General features: G+C 27.2%; 1 long non-coding RNA gene across 1 annotated transcript in view; it reads right to left on the minus strand.

The window, feature by feature from the left end:
• Positions 1 to 488: 488 nt before the first annotated feature.
• The window catches only part of LOC129619046 (uncharacterized), a 186,717-nt gene continuing 165,153 nt past the window's right edge, over positions 489 to 22,052 (minus strand). The window contains exon 5 of the long non-coding RNA XR_008697840.1: positions 489 to 776. This is a non-coding gene — a long non-coding RNA (uncharacterized LOC129619046). The remainder of the gene's footprint in view (positions 777 to 22,052) is intronic.

Here is a 22,052-nt window from a genome sequence, read left to right on the forward strand (position 1 = left end):
AGGATTCTCGTAAATAGCTGTGAAACAGTTTTATAAACAACGGTTTTTAAGTTTTGGTTTTAAAATTTATAAAAATGTTGTTTTATTGAGTCTACCTAGCTAACTTAGAAATCTATTTTCCTAAAATATTATTTGAAAAAAAAATAAAGTTGGGTCAAACCAATGGTTTGTATTGTAGCACTTTTCCCTTCAACTAGTAAAAATTCTGCTTTTAAATACAGTATATGTGTACCTATCACACTATTAAAATTATTTTCATTCATATACAAAACTATTTCTAGGATTGCATATATTTAGGATGAACGATTTATGCAGTCTTTGAAATACAGCAAAAATTAATATAAAGTGGGGTTAACATAATTCTCGATTTTTATCGTTAATTGTGTGAGTTAAGAAAAATAATTATATTTTTTAATTTCATGGAATTTACCGTTAGCTTTATGCGTTTATAGAAATTTAAGAGAAGGCGATAACTTGAGAGGGGGTGGACATGGAAAAAAATTTTCTTCTAATGAAATGAACTATTTGTAATTGTTTAAATGCCCCTAAAACTTCTAGATCGGGGGAGATAGGTAAAATTTTGCTCTACGGAAATAAGTTTCTAGTAAAGATCTATGTACGTATTAAATTTCAGCTTTCTATCTTCAAGGGAGATACTGAAAAATTTTTTGATTGCGATATTCCGAATGACCATAACTTTTATTTACTTTAAACAGTACTTACTCTATTTATTAGCCATACATTTCATTTTCGGTTCCAAAATTAAAGAAACTTACCTGAAAAGAGAAAAAAAAAATTTCAAATTAAACCATTTACCATATTCAAGTTGTATTAAAAGATAAAGTTATTAAATGCTTAGGTTATTAGAATTTTCTTGATTTTTAAAAGAAAAGTTGACCGCCGTACGTGCAATTTTATTGTAACTATACTCGAATGTTAGAATTTATAATGAATTTAATTGTATATCGTCAAATTGAAACTAATTTTCAATGAAAATTCTCGAAAAGTAGCTAAGAATGTATCATTGTTTTGAAATTTTCCTCAAAATCTTATCTTACGACGGTATTGACACTACGATGACTGAAAACGGAAAATTGCTTTTCGTGATCTGACAAAAGCATTATGTCAATGAGTCAATAAAATACTCAATAAAACAAGGAAATTTACAAGTCGGTTTGACAAAAATAATACTACTTTATTTTGACAATAATTAGCCTCAGCTATGGAAGTCGGCAGTAAAATTTTAGTTAAAAGAAATTACTAACGAAATAAGGCAAGATACAAAAACTTATCTATGTCTACATTAAGTCAAAATTTTGAAAGGAATGTCTAGCACTGCGGACGCCATTATTATTATTCATTTAACGACTCACACTCTATTCGAAATCTTACTTTGTGTAAATAGGTATTAAAATTAATTTATTTTAATTTCAATATTTTTACATACCGATATATGACATACCGTTGTATAAACTATTAAATTAAAACAATGATAACATGAAATGCTGAATTAATTCTTTACACACAACTTTAATTCAAACAATTTCAATATTTAATTTTACTATTAACACAATTATAATGAACTCTAATCTATTCTCCATTCAAACTTTTATACTATTGTAATAGAATTTTTATCTCTTATAACTTTTATTTGGTTTTTTGCCCCGATTTTAAAAAAACTTATGTATTGCAATAAATTATTTGGTATCTATATAAAATAACGTAAATACGGACTTCTCACTGAATCTAAAATTACTGTGTAATGAGGATACGAAATTTAAAAAAAAAGTTCCCCTTAGACAAATGAAATGAACTGCCTGATCTAATTTTTTTTAATCACAAAGAATTTCATTGAGCCTCAAGAAATTATTAATGCCATAGAACTTAGTTTTAAAAATAGAATTTTACATTTACACGAATGTGATTGCAAAAAACAAACAGAAAAAAAAAATAATACTGTAAAAAAAAATTGTAGTACAATTGATAAAAGCAAATTTTTTTTTATGTTAATACCCAACAGTGTTGTTGAATATGAATTGAAAAATATTTTTTAATGATTTTTCGCTCAAGGATATAAAGTTACACAAATCCTGCATATAGAATCACCACCATTGTCATAGCTAGTTCTATTTTTGTCGCGATTTCTTTTTTTTTTGTTTTTTAATTTTTACTTAAAAGCAATTAACCTTCATTAAAATGATATTCAAAATATACATACATACATACATACATCCATACATAAATATTTGTACTTTGCACTAACAAAAAAGAAACCAGTAATGTTATTAAACAGAATAGATTCAAATCTAATCGAAATCATGTACATATTAAATATTTAAAGAAATATGCTCTTAGAAAATTATTCAAATTTTAACAATCATTTTTTTAGCAACTATAACTGTTTAGCATAATTTTTCCTACCGAATTTAATGACCTGTTTATATAAATATGGCCAGGAAATTATGCGGTAGGGGAATAATATTTTTATTTTTTTTTTATTTTTTTGGTTTTGGTTCATTAAAAATAAGTGGTAGTAGCAGTTAACTATGAAAACTTAATAATAATATTGTGATTAAGGAAAAAAATCGCAATATTAAACTTTATTTCTGGAACATACCCATGTCGATGTTAGTTAATACAGTTGAAAACTGCAATTGTCATACTTTATATTAAAAGTGGTTTTATAAATAAACTTATTTGCATTTTTTATACCCTGCACTTCGTGAAGGGTATATTAACTTTGGTATGGAGTTTGTAACTACTTGAAGGAGTCATCTGCGGTGTGGACATATGTATATATTCTTGCTCAGCGCAAAATTCTGCGTCGATTTGGATATGTTCGTCTGTCCGTCCGTCCGTCCGTCCGTCCGATCGCACGATAACTCATAATAATAAAGTCAGATTCATGAAACTTGGCAGTCATGTGTACAATTATAGGTCAAATATATTTCTGAAGTTTTAGAGGAATTGCTTGACAGGTTCGGGTACCTGCCGTACAACTCCCGAAGCTAATTTTAAATATTTGGAAAAATAATGTAGTCAGATTCATGAAACTTGGCAGTTGTGTGTCGAGTTATAGGTCAGATATATTTCTGAAGTTTTGGTGGAATTGCTTGACAGGTTCAAGTAGCTCCCATACAAGTCTAAAAGCTAATTTTTAATATTTGTAAAAAATAATAATAAAGTCAGATTTATGAAACTTGGCAGTTGTGTGTCCAATTATAGATCAGATATATTTGTGAAGTTTTAGTGGAATTTCTTGGGAGGTTCGGGTACCTACCATACAACTCCAGAAGCTAATTTTAATATTTGTAAGTTGCATCTTATGCATGTAAGAACTTACGTGTAGAAGGAAAGCTGTAAAGTAATTATTTAAAAATTGTTTCAATTTCAGTAAGAAAAGAATTATTATTTTCAGGTTGTCTATATGAGTTGAAATTTTATGCGAATTCATAGTATCATTATAGTATTAATAATACTTAAAGTTGTTACGATATTTCAGATTAGATATATATACTCGTATTATAAGATCATTAAAGTGGGGAAAAAATTCTCATCATGAAACAGACATTGAAATAATTTTTGTTATTACTACTATATTCTTGTTTCCATAGTAAACGGGAATATAAATATATGTTGAGCTTATAACTTATTAATATCCCGAAGTCCATTTGCACTGAGAGGTTGAAAAAGCAAGATTATAATATAGGCTAGCTAGTTAAAACTCTATGACGCAATGAAACTGGGGCGTGATATCATGTACTAGCTCTATGCTCCTCATAGGAGTGAACAAGGAAAAAAAATTTTTTTATAAGAAAAAGGCCATAAGTTTATAAGCGCTAAATAACATTCGCCAGTGAATCAAATGGTTATTTATTGAACCGCGAGTAAATCAAATGGTTATTTATAGAACCCTACCCTATAAAATCAAATATTTACGATATTTGTGGTAATACTTGTACTATACAAGCGTTATTTAAGCTTCGATATGTTACAGAGCTGCATTTTTAACCAAACGTGTGTTTCGCTATTTATGAAGTGTACCTATTTTTAGATTAAGTTAATCGGACTAAACAATATTACCGCCTTACAGTTTTAAGGCAAAAATTTAAAAAAAAATTTATAAAGTTTTTAAGAACTTTATTTATTGAAAAATAATTTAAAATTAATGTCTGAACAATTCAAATTGTGTGGTTCCTTTATATAAAATTTTTCCACATAAAAATAGAAAAACTTTGAAATACACATATTGTTTGTACTTACAATTTTAAAAAATAATTGAAACAATTGTAATAACTATTTTGCCGCCCCATATCACTTTACACTTGTATAGACTCTTTAAATAGACAAGGTTATGAGCAATAGATTCCTTAAATCAATAAATAATAAAATTTTTACAATTGAAATATTCCACTTTATATGATTGAATTGATACTATAAAAATGTATTTAACAAATTTTTTTAATACGAATTTCATTTTTTATGTATGTGTTCAATATCGAACATTTCGTCCTTGAAAATTCAATACTCCCCTTATGCATATTTTATAAAATTAAGTACAGATTAATTGGAATTTCTAGAATTATGAAAAATGTGCGTCAATACTGGCATTGTTTGTAACAGCTGTTGATATACTAATATTTATACATAATTGATAAAATAAAAGTCACTTTTAATTATTTTAAACTATTGGTAGTTAACATTTAACAGGTAAATATAAAAGCTTTTCTGAATTGAATGAATTAAATTTCGAAATTCAATTATGTTTTTCATGTTTTGCTAATTTAATTACAGAAGAATTTTATTTATAAAAAAAAATTTTAATTTAACAGGTTGCTAATTAAATTATAGTTTTTCATAAATTGCGATAAAATAAAAAAAATAGACCTTTTTTTTCTCTTTGCAATGTTCTTTTTTACTGAAATACCCAATAAATAATACAAGGCGCTAATAAATTTGTTAACTTTTTCCATAATTGCTGACTTTTGCATCTATATTTTTGAAATGAGGCATGTTGACCTTGATTATCCCAAAATAAACTCATTCTTAGTTCTAATCAAAACAGTGAATGAAAAAATTATTTATTAAGTCTTACAGAAAAATTTTTGGTTTTTCATAATATTAGCATGGACACTGCAAAATTTATATTGTTGCTCATTATGTCTAGACAAAACACATTATCTCTAAAGAAAAGAAAAAAATGATTTCATCATATAAATATTTTCAGCCTACAAAAGAAACCAATTTACAAAAGTTCATAACTAATTTATATTGAAATCATCGATATTTTTCATTATTGATCAATTTTGAATGTGTATACATACCATTATTACCCTCATTAGATTCATATATGACATTTGAACAAAGGTTATTAAAGAAAATCTATGAAATTCATCAAACTGGAATAAAATTTTTAAATTTTGCTTAACTATTCACAATCTTTTATTTTTATAATAATAAAAATACTGAACCTAGACATTGTTAATGTGATATAAAACATTGTGTTATATCTGATATTGTTCTTTTGCAAATTTACCCATTACGCGTTAAATAATTTAAGAGAGGTATTGTAATCATACTAAAGAGATTTTAAGGAAAGTGCACTTTCATGTGAGGGAAACCTAAATAATACTGTCTTTGACGAGATATCGTTTAATCAGTAGTTTGGCATATTGGTCTGTATGAATTTTAAGAATTCTTTTGCTTGGGAAAATCGTACAGTAATACTCTAATGGAAGATAGATAATAGAAACAGAAGCATTACTTAATTCAAATTTTACATTTCAGTACCTTAGCGCGACTATAATGTTTAAAATAACTTAAAAATTTAGTAGCAGGATAAGGTATTCTAAAACAGCATAATTAAAGGTTTGTATAATTTGTGCAAGTGTGAGTCCCTTTGAGCTTTGGAGCGCATTTATTCGGGTATCACGGAATCAAACCATTTTTTCTTGAATGAACTTATTTTTTTTTCGTTTTACTTTTGAAAATAAACTAAATATATTTATTGTGTAAACAATAAAACTGCTTAAAGTAATGAAAATATTAAAATATCACAGACTACGAAACAATATTTTTTAATATTTTGGTTTGTTTTACATAAAAAAGGCTATAATTTTCTCATATTCTGAATTCAATAGTACTAGTGGTATTGAAAGAAAATTGTGCTACATTTTATGACTAATACAATTTGCAAGTTAATTCAAATTCTCAAATATTATTTAAAGCGGCATTACGCGTGAACAAAGCCATCTTAATGACAATATTTTTCATCTTAATTTTTGTATAAAATAAGTACATTAAATTTTAAAAATATTCATAGGTACGAGTATAAGAAATTGTAATAGTTAAACAGGTCCTACGAGCTTTATTTTTTTATTATGTGGAAAACACACATTTATCTAAATAAATAAACAACGAGTATACATTAATTACTTAGTGCATATTTAGTTGTTTCAAAAATGGTTTTTTTTTTGTATGTCATTATTCCGACTTAAATTTTATGTTCCGGAATGAAACGCCCAATTATGTTTAATTGTTTTGTACATACTCTTAAACTGTAATGCCTAAATATCGAGTTTTTTTTTTCTTATTTTTCTTATTTTTTTACCATTATACTAATTTTCATAATTACACTTTACATATTTATATTATATAATACTAATATATGTGTATATATTAATGTAAATGCATATTTGTTGTAATTGGTATATAATATAATGTGAAACATTACACTCATCTTCTTATTTTCCTATTTTATAAGATTATTATAGAACCACTGTATGTATATATATAAAAATAATGTATATATAATAATAAACACCGTAATATTCTGTTATCAGAAATAAGGCACTTATATAATTTGATATTACAAGTAAAATACAGCAATTTAATAAACACATCTCTTTACACTCATGTGTGTACATACACACATATAACATGTTTATAGATTTTATATAATTATGTACATTTATATGTATATATATTTATACCGCAGACATTTTTTTTCGGTGATTTATGTACAAGATACTTAATTAATATAGCTAACTTTATATATGCATACATACGGACATATATACACTCAGATAATAAAAAGAAAATAAACATAAAAAGGACATTGCTTGAGGTGAAAGGTTCTTAAGTTATTAATGTTAACACATATGAACCAAAAATTAACATGATTTACCATTTTATAGAACTGAAAGAGTCAATAAAACTTGAATTGACTTTGTAGCAATGTGACAAAAAAAAAATGTTTTTGTTATTTTTCTTTTTTGTTTTCATACTTACGTAAATATTTTTGTTCCTTAGAAGTTTGTTTTTTTTTTCTTTTCGTTGTCGACCAATAAATCCTAACTATACATACATGCATATTCATATAGAAATAAGACATCAAACTAACGAGATTCATTTATTCAAAAACATTCTAAAAAGCAAAGATATTTTGTTCCTCAACGGAAAGAGAATAAAAAGACAATATTCCCGTATCCTAAATACCACCAAACACGTACATATACATACATTCATACACATAATTTACGTAAAACATTAAGCGGGTAAGAGAATTTTTTCACACTTTTATACACTATACGTAGATACAAACTTATGTATCTGTATACTAAACTGCGATGCTGTATCTATAATCATAGAAAGATTTTCAAGTGTAAATTCCTTAACAAAAGAAATGTAAATAAAGATGAAAATGTTGTCAAATGTTTTTAGCTTCATCTATTATAAATGATGGTATATTAAAAAGTTAATAAAATTCTGGAACTAGGTATATGAAATCATATATGAAGATAGATTGTGTACCAAACTACTTTTCCTTTAATAATTTAAATAAAATTTTGAAGAATTAAAAAAAAAAAGATTGGATAAAATTGTTAATACAAAAGCAAATACAATAGTGTCACGAGTGAAGAAGTAAGCTTTATTAATTATTGTCACAATTTTTTATTGCAAATACATATAAGCCCAGCTTTTAACATTTTGACTGAAATAGGGTTTGTTTCTTAAGGTTTAATAACCTAACCATGTTTCATATTATGACAAAGTGAGATTGGTTTGTCTCGAGTTAGACATTCTAACGACATTATCAGGTAATGTCGTTAGAATTATCATAATATCAATTGAAATATTTTCAAATTCAATAATTTTCCTCATTTAACCCTTAAGGTGCTATAAGTAATGGTACATACACAATAACCAACCTCGAACGTGAAGATTGTTCTTTCAGGTAATTTAAATGCAAACTTTTTTCCGCCAATTTTATCGTGTATCACGAACGTATGAGAAATTTGTTTTATTATCCTAAAAAAAATTGAAAAACGAATTTATATAATTTTTGACTTTAGTTCAATGAATAATGTTAAAAATACCGAAAAAAAACACTGCTATAAAAGAAAAATAGCACATTTTTCTGAGAGTGAAAAAAACTGTATATCAGTTACGTAAGTGAAAAAAAGTAGAACAGTTAAGCGTTAAATTCAAAATTGAATTAAATAAGTATAGGTAGAGCTGATCGCGTCAAGTTACATGATAATTGCCATTTCGTTTTATACGGCATCTTGTTTTCTTAAATAAATAAAATTAAAATTTATACCATACAAGCTATAGAAACCATTAGTTACCCTATAAACTCATACCATCTCAGAGCTTTTTACCGAAAATAAGCCATACTATCAAATTCGTTTGTATACGATTTCACCATTATACAGTTAACTTTTGAAGTTGTATGACAGCTACCAACGGAGTGAGGGAGCTACCAAAATTTTAACGATAACCAACAGTCCTAACAATATGTTTATTTATGAGAAATCTTGATACTATATCTTCTATAATTTCTGATATGTTGCCTAAAAACTTTTGAAGTTGTAAAAGAACTTGCTCTGCAACCACATCCAATTAAACTAGGGTTTTTGAATTTACTATAATAAATAATTGGTGCAAATTTGCTAAACTTAACTCTTTTTAGCACTTTTCCAAAAAATTTTTTGAAAAAAGTGCTTATTAGTTTCACTCTGTCCGTCCGTCCGTCCGTCCGTCCGTCCGTCCGTCCGTCTGTCCGTCCGTCCGTCTGTCCGTCTGTCTGTTTACAAAACTTCTACACCTTTGAAGATAGAAAGCTGAAATTTAATACGTACATAGATCTTCACTAGAAACTTATTTCCGTAGAACAAAATTTTTACCTATCTCCCCCCCTCTAGAAGTTATACCCTTCCAAAACCCTAAAAATGGCCTTTTTTAAATATTTGTTGCAATGAAACCATAAGCATTTTTGAAATTTTGCAAACGCAGAAAGGCAGTGGCTTCCTTCCCCTTGCGCGGTATACTATAGTTCAACTTAAGAAAAACAAAATGGCCGCTCAAATTTACCGTTATTTAAAGTCCTTTTTTTCCAAATTTTTGATGTCGTTTTTCTTCTAGACCCCAGACTATAGAAGCTTGAAATTTTAGGAGCTTTTAGATATTAATAAATAGTTCATTTTGTTAGAAGAAAATTTTTTTCCATCTGCACCCCCTCTCAAGTTATCACCTCTTGAAATTCGTAAAATTTGAATTTTTGACACCTTATATTTCCGAAACCGCAAGGTTTTCCAAATTTTTATAAACGCAAAAAGCTAACGGTAAATTCCGTGAAATTAAAAAATATAATTATTTTTCTTAACTTACACAATTAATCCTTAAAATCGAGCATTATGTTAACCCCTTTTTTATATTAATATTTGCTTTATTTCAAAGACTGCATATTTGCGTCATCCTAAATATATGCAATCCTAGAAATAGTTTTGTATATGAATGAAAATAATTTTAATAGTGTGATAGCTATACATAGACTGTATTTAAAAGCAGAATTTTCACTTGTTGAAGGGAAAAGTGCTACAATACAAACCATTGGTTTGACCCAACTTTATTGTTTTAAAGTTATAGTTAGGACGGAAGGACAGATATAGCTTAATCGGCTTATACCTCAAACCGTTATTTCTTATACCTCAAACCGTTATTTCTTAGCATATTTATACGAATATAAATTTTATTTGAATAAGGTGAAAATACAGTAATCTACTATTGCTAGGGAATGTATACATTTTTTTTTAAATATTATGCAAAAACTCGAGCAACTTAATACATGTACCTATATTCAGAAATTGTCTACATCTCAATTTTTTTTCGAATTTCCTTACTATATCAGTTATATTTTTTTATTTTCTTAAAAATTTTGCTTTTTTTTTATTTAACAGTTTGGTTTGTGTCATAAGTTTTTCTTTTTTGTAAGGATTTAGCACTAAATCATTTTTATAAAATATTTTAAGTTTTGACTAAAGGCAAGAAACAGAGAAAAAAGAGACAGGCTTTGATAATGGCATAAATAGAGAAAAAAAGAAAAACAAAATTAAGTATATCAAAGGACATGTTTAACATATGGAATATAACAATGATTCTCAAAATGAGTGAAGATTTCCAGTTAGAATCGAGACGTAACATACTCGTATTTTAAAATAGTTGATTTACTATGTTCGAATCTGAAAAATATTATTTTGTTTTTTCAATACAAAACATTTTTCGATCTGAAAAAATATTCGAGCTGACAAAGTCTTTACAAATTTTGAATAATTTTTGAAAGAAATTAATATTTAGATATTTAAAGCAAAAGATTTGGTTATTCAGGTTTATTTTTTGATAAATTTAATATAATATCACATAAAATATGGGGAGAGGCCCAAATATGTTGCAAATATTTCCGAACCCACATTTAATGCATAGAATACAAAATTTTTGGTTATGGATACAAAATTCATATAATGATACATGGATACATTCCTGTATCTCAATTTGAGAATCTTTGTATTTTTACACCACAAGGAAATGTTAAGGATGTTATTTATTTATAAGTCTTGGAAAACTGAATGTGACAAAAAAATTTAACAAAAGATTTTCTTATATTCTCTCTTACTGATATGCATATGCCGCACGTCGAGTCCTAAAAAATAAGTTTCAGTATAACAATATATACCAACATATGTGCATTAAAAAATTTTTTAAGTTTTCTTAATTTTTATGAAACTTTTCGTGCATATTCATCCAAAAAGTTTAAGTGTTTATAATATAGAGATTTTAAAATTTTGTTCTTTTTAGATTTATTAAGTACGTACATGGGAATTACGGTATATATGATTTAGACTTCAATACCAAAACAATTATATGAGCATTCATATAATAAAAATTATTTTGAGAACACAATACACAGTAATCAATGAAGCTGTTGGAGTAGGTTTGTGAAAATACAATTAAAATACTTTCTAAGTTTTTGCCTACTACTAGCCTTACCTAAATGGTGCAGTGTTTGTTACTCTGATACTTTAAAAGAAGGGTCTCGGGTTTAAAGCCCAGTCAGGTCACTATAAAATGTATGTTCTATATTATATAGCTTTATACACATTACATTATACATATCAACTAATTGCCATATTTCAATAATATCCAATATTAAAAATGCCAGCAAAATAAAATAGTGAATATCAATAACCTTAAATATTTAATATTAAACTACGGTAGGCTCCTAACCTACTTGGCAAACTCAATGATGTAAGAAACTGGTGTTCATGGTTATCTACAATATCGTACACTAGCCCTACGCTCCTCCTAGGAGCGAAGTAGGAATAAAAAAAAAACTGGCCTGTTTGCTTGTGGTCTATAATAAAAGAAGATATTTATCAACTTCTAGAAGATATTTATCCAGAAGTGTTGAAATTTAAAATTTCTTCCAGTATAGAGAAAATTATAAAAAAAAAACAATTCAAAAAAAGGGTTTTAAAAGTTTTGCAATGAACATATTTTAACTAAAATGCATTTAAAAAGTTGTTTGAATTTTTTAAGCGAATTATACAGGGTTTTATACATTTAGAACCAATATTAATTTTTTATACATTTTATGTTACTTATTTAAATTCATGCAATCAAAAATTGTTCTTAGGATTCAGTTCATAATCATTGTTCTCTATTACGCATAAAACCCTTGTATAAGTTTTCAATTTGCTACTCAATAAAATCAATTCAATAATCTACAAGGACAGCTGGAAGTCATGACAAGAATTAAGGAAACTTATAAGTTTTTGTAATTAATGCCACAATAATTATTTTATTTGACTTTTTTCTAATATATTTTTTTATGGACCAACATTAATACAAGTATTATACATATGTATGTATACATACGTGCATATAATATATTCATATTTATGTAGTAGGACCATAGAAATAAACATCCTATTATACTATTATAATAAGCATATTATAAATAAAGTTGGGTCAAACCAATGGTTTGTATTGTAGCACTTTTCCCTTCAACAAGTGAAAATTCTGCTTTTAAATACAGTCTATGTATAGCTATCACACTATTAAAATTATTTTCATTCATATACAAAACTATTTCTAGGATTGCATATATTTAGGATGACGCAAATATGCAGTCTTTGAAATAAAGCAAAAATTAATATAAAAAAGGGGTTAACATAATGCTCGATTTTAAGGGTTAATTGTGTGAGTTAAGAAAAATAATTATATTTTTTAATTTCACGGAATTTACCGTTAGCTTTTTGCGTTTATAAAAATTTGGAAAACCTTGCGGTTTCGGAAATATAAGGTGTCAAAAATTCAAATTTTACGAATTTCAAGAGGTGATAACTTGAGAGGGGGTGCAGATGGAAAAAAATTTTCTTCTAACAAAATGAACTATTTATTAATATCTAAAAGCTCCTAAAATTTCAAGCTTCTATAGTCTGGGGTCTAGAAGAAAAACGACATCAAAAATTTGGAAAAAAAGGACTTTAAATAACGGTAAATTTGAGCGGCCATTTTGTTTTTCTTAAGTTGAACTATAGTATACCGCGCAAGGGGAAGCAAGCCACTGCCTTTCTGCGTTTGCAAAATTTCAAAAATGCTTATGGTTTCATTGCAACAAATATTTAAAAAAGGCCATTTTTAGGGTTTTGGGGGGGTATAACTTCTAGAGGGGGGGAGATAGGTAAAAATTTTGTTCTACGGAAATAAGTTTCTAGTGAAGATCTATGTACGTATTAAATTTCAGCTTTCTATCTTCAAAGGTGTAGAAGTTTTGTAAACAGACACACGGACAGACGGACGGACGGACAGACGGACGGACGGACGGACGGACTGACGGACGGACGGACGGACGGACGGACGGACAGAGTGAAACTAATAAGCACTTTTTTCAAAAAATTTTTTGGAAAAGTGCTAAAAAAAGCGTAAAAGTGGACATTGTGATGTGTAACGAATCCGATGTAAAGTAAATAAATTTGTAACAATTAATTTATAAAGGAGAAATTAATCAGGAAGAAAAAACCTTGTACAATAAAAACGTACTATATTTCTTTACGCACGTAAATGTATGTGATTATATTTATATATACAAGGCTCTCAAAGAGGGCTATAAAAACTGGAAAAATAATCTTCAAAAAAAAATTAATAATATAATAAGAGAAATGTACACCCATAAATTAAGAGACCTATTAGTAAATAATGAAGATTGTCACCATTATGTGGTATTTTTACTCATACACGAGTAAAATTGCTCAACACAAATGGTATAGGAAATAGAAAATGCTCAATAAAAAATATTATTTGAAATTTATAGACAAAAAAAAAAATTTATATAACCCCGTGAATGAATGGAATTAAATTTCAGCGTAATCCTATACCACAGTGTCCTTCAATAAAAAGGGAACTTGATTTTACAAAAGATAAAAAGAAAATTGAAAATAACGTTTTAAAAATTATAGACAAATGTGAGTAAAAGTGTTTCTCTTGGAATACATTGTTTTAGATTTAGGTTAACTTGTTTTATAATTAAATTTTACGGCAATGATTTCTAATTATGAAACGGACTAATTCAAATCATAATATTTGTGAAAAACAGAAAAATCTCCAAGCCTTTCGAATAATTTGTTGGGTTTGAATGATCTTCTATTAGTAAATTTGGAATATATACGCATTTGAGACAAACAAATGACTACAATACCCTACGTAAATAACTGTTATAGTACAACCATAATTAGAAATTAATATTTTGGTTTTCATTATCAATTCAACATAAAGAGAATTATTTTCATGATAGTTAATTAAATGCCAGCATGCTGATAAAATTTTTACGAGCGCCTGTTTTTCTAATATTACAATTTATCGCCAATCATATTTGCTTTTATAATCACTGTACTCGTATAGACTTATAAGATAATCGTATCTACTTTATTTTTTAAATTTTTAATTTTCATGTGAATGATATGCTACACATAACACGAATAATATAATAAATTCGGCTCTGTAAAAATCTTTACGCCTCCGATTTTATAATTTTGTAATACTCGTACTTATTGTTCTGGATTGTTAGAAATCTTTTACCTGTGAGTATCAGCATAGCGGTTAAAAAGATCTAACCTAAATTAAAATAATATCTATATTTTAATTAACAAAAAAATTTTTCAATTTCAATCTTATTGAAATTATTTTGAAGCATAAACTTTCCACAAAGCCTCTCCACCTTTCTATCTGGGCTATGTTCCAGATTTGCCCCCATGTTTTTGCTTGACTGGATATTTCGTTAATGACTGTCCTTATTTATGTATTTGTTTTTGTATGACAACTCTTCTGCTTCCTTGAGGGTTCCACTCCACTGCTAGCCTTGCTATAATACATTTTGGCATTCTTAGTATATATCCCAGCCATTCATTTTTTTTATTTTCTTTATTTGTATTTCTATCGGCTGTTGGTTGCATAGAGACCACAACTCATCGTTTGAAATTCTGTTTGGCCAGCATATCTTGCTGATAATTCGATGACATTTGCTAGTGAACACTTATTTATCTTTGATTTATTTCCTAGCAAGGTTTCGCTCCCGTATAACATTGTTGACTTCACGCAAGCATCGAATATTCTTACTTCCAGACCTTCCATAGCCTCGCGAATGTATAGTCTTCTTTAGTTTGTCTTCTATATATCATTTTGTTCCGCTATTTATGCTTATGATACCCTCCAGTAGTTAAATTTATCGATCTCATATTTTTTATCGCATTTTCTATTTCGATTCTTTGTGTGTTCGTGGAGTTGATTCCCATGATATTCCTTTTCTTCTTATTTATTCACAGACCCGCTTGAAATAGTATTGAGGTTACAACTAAATTTTATTTGGTAGTATTCTATTTATGTCAGCAAGAACTAGTATCTAATTTGTTGAAGTATGGTGATCAAATTCAAGTAAAATTGAAATGTATTTTTGTGAAAAAAACGTATGTGTAAAAGGATTAATTTTTAAAATTTGGTATAATATTTTTAAGTAACTGAATTATCAGTTTATTATTATTAAATTATATAACCGAAGATAAAATTTAGAAATCTCAATATCTTTTTTTGCAACAACCGCAATTCAATCGTAGGACCACTCAAGTTACACAATTTCTGAAAAAAATTACAACAAATTAATAGAAAAATTCAGGTTTTACAGTTGCACTGAAAATTGTGATAATAAAAATTACCTGCGGTGGAATCAGAAAAATAAACTGCCTAGAGAGCACGTTAGTGTGTGGGTAATTGAAATTTTGGGTGGCTAAATTTGGGTGTTGGTAAATTTAAAACTATTATTTTACAATATCAAATTGCTTATTTCCCATTTTTGTAAGGACCTAGCATCAGTTTTTCATATTACATGAAAATCACTAAATAATTAGTACTTCTTACTAATTATGGAAAAATAAATTTTTACAATAATTGCAAGTTTTCAATTTAGTTCTAGAATTCAAATTTTTATTTAACATGCAATCGTTAAATTCATAATTCACAAATTATATAAGTTATAAATTCCTACTTTTAAACCTTAATGAAGTGCTTTAATTTGCGATTACGACATCATATTTAACTATACATATTATATATGCATTTCTCTTATGTGTAATAATGTTTTCAAAATTGAGTATTTGTCTACAAAATGGGAACATTCAAATATCATATTAAGACCATTTCTTGACATACTGACTTCTTCTGGTCCTGAATTTTCGTTTTCCATTTTTCTCATGAACGATAGCAAAATACTAAGAACGCACGTACATTTATGTATATATATACAATGTATATACATTATATGTATTCGATTATATTTAAAACATATTGAGATCAAAAGCACCTACAAGGATCTTATATTTAATTTCTTTTCTTTTTTATTTTGTTTTATATTTTTCGCTTTTATTGGATGGGCTTTATATAATAACATTCCATGAATAACATATTATTTTGATATGAACTGAAAAACCTGACAACATTCAGTAAATTGAAAATTCAGAAAGGGAAACATCTTTTATATAATCTATACATTTTACTGTATAGAAGAATTTCTTTCAGTCACGATTTTGCCAAATTATGTATTACTTTTTGACAAATTATGTATTATGTTGGATACAATTTATGTCGGATTATAGCGGTTAAATAACTTGATTCCATATGTACATATATGTAATATGTTTAACCGTATTAAAATTTTGATAAATATAAAATCTGAACATTTATAAAATATGTAGGAATATACAGAGGAAAGTATAGAAAGGATGTATAATATTAAAATATTGTACATTTGTGCATATGATTTATTAGCTTTTGTTTAATATATATATAATCTATTTTGTGTATATATAAGGAAATTACAAACATAAATATTTGATATTCCAATTCTCAAAAAAAACTTTTCTCAGATAAAGCACTAGAAAACTACTTTTCTTTTTCTGTTTCTCAAATTTATTTGCTTATATTTCTTATATTTTTAAATAAATTTTTATTTAGTTTTTTAGAAATAAATCAAATTACCATCATTAACATTGATAATATCCTCTTATATTTTAGTCAGAAGAATAACGAGGTAGCTCTCACTGTATTTTATTCCATATGCAATTACTTGTAAGTACATAATATTTCATACGTTGTATTTAGATTTACCCTGAATATTTTTGGAGAATTTCTCTACTTAAATCAATAAAATGTGTCGGATTAATGAAAAATTTTTATTAATCTAACCCATTCATCAAATTTATAACTTTATAGAAATCTTCTAGTTTGTCGAATTTTTTCAATAAAATCGTATTGAAACATTAAGAGAGATTTTTTTCCAAAGATTAGGGAAGATTTTCATTAATTTTGATAAAAGAAAAAAAAGTTTATGTTCCTTGGTGTTGTAGATTTTAAAACTCCCAATTGCAATAAAAATTCGAAACTAAATTATTCAATAAACAATATTCAATTCAGTCACAATTTTACCCCCAATGGTATGCAATTTTTTTGGAAGTCAATGTGGAAAAATTAGTACATACTTAGAAGCACTGCATTATAAATTCTCATTGCCTCCATTTAATGCTTATTATACTAAATGTTAATTTTAGTTTAAACTCCTCTAGGAAACTGTGTATAAAATCGTATATATAAACATATATAAAAAATTATTCAGACTTTAAAGTTTTGAAAAAGTTTTAAACTTTTGGATGAAAATAGAAAAGTAATTTAGACAAATAAATCATTTTTTTTATATGAAAAAATTGCTTGTCCTTTATTGTTCATAAATAAATGCATTTGAAAATGTAAGTCTTTTGCTTACATGAAAGAGACAACACTTTACTTTTTTCTATAATATTATTGAAATTTATGATGGTATTATTTTGAAAAATTTTTGATTCTCAACCTTTGCTCCCCCTTAAATATCGGTAAATTTTTAGTTTTTGATCTGTCAATGGATTAAGTTTAGAAATTTTTCAAATCCAATAAATTTTAACTCATATATTTTAATAAAAATTTTTTTTATGACTCAAGTTATGCTGACATTATAAGAAAGTTTGTGATAATAAAAAGTCTGTAAAATGAAAATGAAAACCAAAGGTTTTTCTTTAGCAGTTAACCTTTATCAATTTAATACACTTTATTAGCTAAAATACCAATTAATGAAAATAAACACTTGTATAAAGTGAAGGGTGCACACGTGAAAATGCAATTCTCATGCATGGTAATGGTATTAATTACCAAATTACTAATTTTATTACTATTTCTTATTGCAGCTTTTATTGCCCTTCCTGTAACTTTAAATTTGCACTTTGTTAAGAATTTAAATAAAAACAAGTAAAAACGTTTCAGTCGGTATAAACCGATTGAATTATACCCTGCACCTTTCGTTATTGTGTAGCAATTACTCGAACCTGTGAAGTCATTCTATAGAAACTTCACGGATATGTCTGACCTATAATCGGACATCCAACTGCCAAGTTTCATGAATCTAACTTTATTATTTTTCCAAATATTTAAAATTAGCTTCTGGAGTTGTATGGCAGGTACCCGAACCTGTCAAGCAATTCCTCTAAAACTTCACAAATATATCTGATCTATAATCGGACATCCAACTGCCAAGTTTCATGAATCTGACTTTATTATTTTCCCAAATATTTAAAATTAGCTTCTGGAGTTGTATGGCAGGTACCCGAACCTGTAAAGAAATTCCTCTAAAACTTCAGAAGTATATTTGACCTATAATTGGACACATGACTGCCAAGTTTCATGAATCTGACTTTATTATTTTGCTGAATATAAAAAATTTGCTGTTGGAGTTGTATGGCAGCCACCCGAACCGGTGCAGCTATCCCATTATAAAATCTAGAGCATATGTAGAATACAATTGGACACATGTATACAAAATTTTATATTTATAGCTTTATTAGTTTTTGAAATATTTAAAATAAACTCTTTGAGTTGTATGGCAGCTACCCGAACCCGTTGTCCGAATTAGTCCAATAACAATAGGGCTCGTCCTTGGCACAAAAGAAAAAACTTGAGAAAGTTTGGTGTCGATTGCATTCGTTTTTGAGTTATCGTGCGATCGGACGGACGGACGGACGGACAGACGGACATGTCTAAATCGACGCAGAATTTTACGCTGAGCAAGAATATATATATATGTCCATACCGCAGATGACTCCTTCAAGTAGTTACAAACTCCATACCAAAGTTAATATACCCTTCACGAAGTGCAGGGTATAAAGATTGGTTTACTGTAAAAAATTTAGAGCGCACACTTCTTTTTACTTAAAGAATAAAATTTTAAATTAAATTTATGGGTGCTTTCTTTCAGCTCCATTTCTTTTGCATAAATGTGTTATGCCAGTCAAAAAAAATACTCATTATACATAGCTTCTATCGATGAAGTAAACAAATTTCAAATTATTTTTGCAACTGTGTAACTTCTTGGGAGATTATTATCAGCAATCAATATTCCAAGTTCAATAAAATAATTTTTGTACTAGGCTTTAAATTGCACGGTTGAGGTTTTTTCTTTCTTCGAAAGAGTTAGGAAGCTATCTTGACATTTAACCTTATTTCAGATTCTCAGTAATTATTTTTGTTAAAAGCTAAATTTTTGTAGATTTATACCGTTTTAGGCGATTAGGGTGATTCTGAAAGTTATACAACAACACTGCCAAATCTCAAGAGTTTTCGGGTTCCACGGATTTTAATGAATTTTCACGAAATTTTTACTTATTCAAATTTTTTTGATTATAACTTTCGTTCCGAAAAAGATAGGAAACTTAAAGTAACTGTTTCTAAAAGACCTAGTAAAGGGCTCAAAATAGTCATACTGTTCGATTTTGCATTTTATCTACCTTCTGGATAACAAACATTCGAGCTTTAGAGAAAATCAAATTGTTCACTTGTTTTATTTTTCAGTTTTTTTTTAACCAGATACTTTCGTAAGATATTTTTTAAAACCTTGAAATTTTTTTTCATAGAATTTTGTCCAGCTGTTTAAGCTTTAATTAAAGTGCTCAAGTATTAAAACTTTTTTTATGGTACGATATAGCACAAAAACAATTTCTAAGTGAAGATTTTAAAGGCCTTGTTTTTCACTATTTTTAATTTAATTGATTTTAAGCGATCTAATTATTAACTATCATTAATTTTCGATGACAAGAGTCACTCAAAAAAACAGTTGAATTTTTAAGAGCAGTTAACAAATAATAATAAAATTGAAACGAAATTTTATACAAACTTTTAATTTGAAAAACAAAAATTGATTTTGAAAAATTTGAAATTTTTGAAAAGAAAAACTAGAATTTTGTATTAGGAAAAACAAAAAAAATCTAGTAATCAAAAAAATTTTTTTCGAAACTTTCCTTGGTAAAAAAAATTGATAAGTTTTTTATTTTTGCCAGTTTTTGTAAGAAATGGTACCTATATGGTTCGAAATTTTTAAATGCAGTTTTCTCAGATTGGGTGCAATTTAAAAATTTGAAAAAATAATTTTCGGAATCTAGACGCCATTTGGCATCTGAAGTTATTAAAATTTACCAGTTGGAGCGAATTTTTAAAGTCGTACCATACAAATTTTGACATTTATTTTTTTAAAAAAATTTTTTTTTTTTAATACGAAAATTAAATTAAACAACAAATAAACAAAATGGAGTTTGTAAATGACATGGAATTAACATTATGAAGCTAATAAATAAATAATTTAATGGGGTTAATAAATTGGCATAAGGTTGAGGTGTTCCAGTAAAACAATTAAGATATGCGATTGAATAGAAATAGATTTGAAAGAAGAAAAACATGAATTTTTGTAGAACTTGATGAATTTCATAAGAAAATTTGGTGCTTTTTTTAAGAAATTTGTAAAATTTTTGAATAAGGAATTCGTATTTTTACAAATTTTTGAAAAATTTCGTGAAAATTCGTTAAAATCCTTGGAATTCAGAAACCCTTGAAATTTGGCACTCAGTCCGGAAGAAAAGTTTTACCCATTTTCGATCCTCTAACCAATAATGTATGTTGTTGCATAGCTTTCTTAGATACGACAGAAAATTTTCTATTATTTAGAGTATACAAAGAGCTTAGATTCATTTCTCTCTATGGTATTAACAAGAAATGAAAGCGCTCAATTTTTGCGACAGATATTATTTTAGCTTTTAGATACAATATAAAACATTTTCTCAATACTATGCACGAACTGAAGAAACAACGGTGCTGTTAATAATACGTTTAGTATGTTGTCAGAATATTAAAGCGAAATTAGAATCAAAATTTAAAAACTTGTAGTTTTTGTTTTGAAAGAAAATTTAGGAAATTATAGATTTGAGAGTTGATAACATGTGCATACAACACTGCCTCTTATTACAACATTATCTTTGCACCTTTTAATTAATATTTGTGATAACTATCATTATAAAAATTAATTTATTTAAATTTTCTTTTTATTGTTAAGTGATAATTTATCTAAAATTAAATATTACACATTAAGTTTTTTTGCTATCAAATAATTTTTTTTTATTGTTAGAGAAGAGCAGAATGCTAAAGAAGAACTTTGTATGTACTATTTGCTCATAAAAATCTAATTTTCTAGACACACACATGCATGCATGTGCACATGATATTGCTATTATCTAGGAAAACTGAGAAAATGTGTCGAAACACATTAACATAAAACTGTCACTTAATAGCAAGCAATAAATTAAATTTACATTATGCAATAATAAATTATTGTAAATGCTATTATGACATGTTTTTAATTTTTAAATAAAAAGAAAAAAATTTGAAAATCTTTTTATATTGGGAATGTATGTGATAACTGTTAAAATCTTCTTGACGCGCGTTGTAAATGAAAATTGCGTAATGTATGAGATTCCTTTTTATTTATTGTGGTATTGAATCATGTTCATACAAAGCCATTGAAAGTTATCTAGGTGATTTTCATGTAATTCTATAATGTATTTTTCCGTGAGCGCATTATTCTTCTTCTTCAACTGATAATCCACTACTAGATGTTAAACGCTCACATGTTACTGTAGATTTGCAGTTATGTTAGCATAGCCTTCTTAGCATCTTGCACTATGTACTAATTCTCCTATTGTGTTAATACCTGTCCAGTTTCGAATGTTTCCAAGCCATGACATTTGCTCTCTACCTATGTTTCTCTTGCTATCTATTTTGCCTTGTATTGTTAGCTGGAGTAGTTCGTATTTTGGGCC

This window comes from Condylostylus longicornis, unplaced genomic scaffold (assembly GCF_029603195.1).
Source record: "Condylostylus longicornis isolate FDR11 unplaced genomic scaffold, ASM2960319v2 ptg000010l, whole genome shotgun sequence".
Classification (NCBI taxonomy): domain Eukaryota; kingdom Metazoa; phylum Arthropoda; class Insecta; order Diptera; family Dolichopodidae; genus Condylostylus; species Condylostylus longicornis.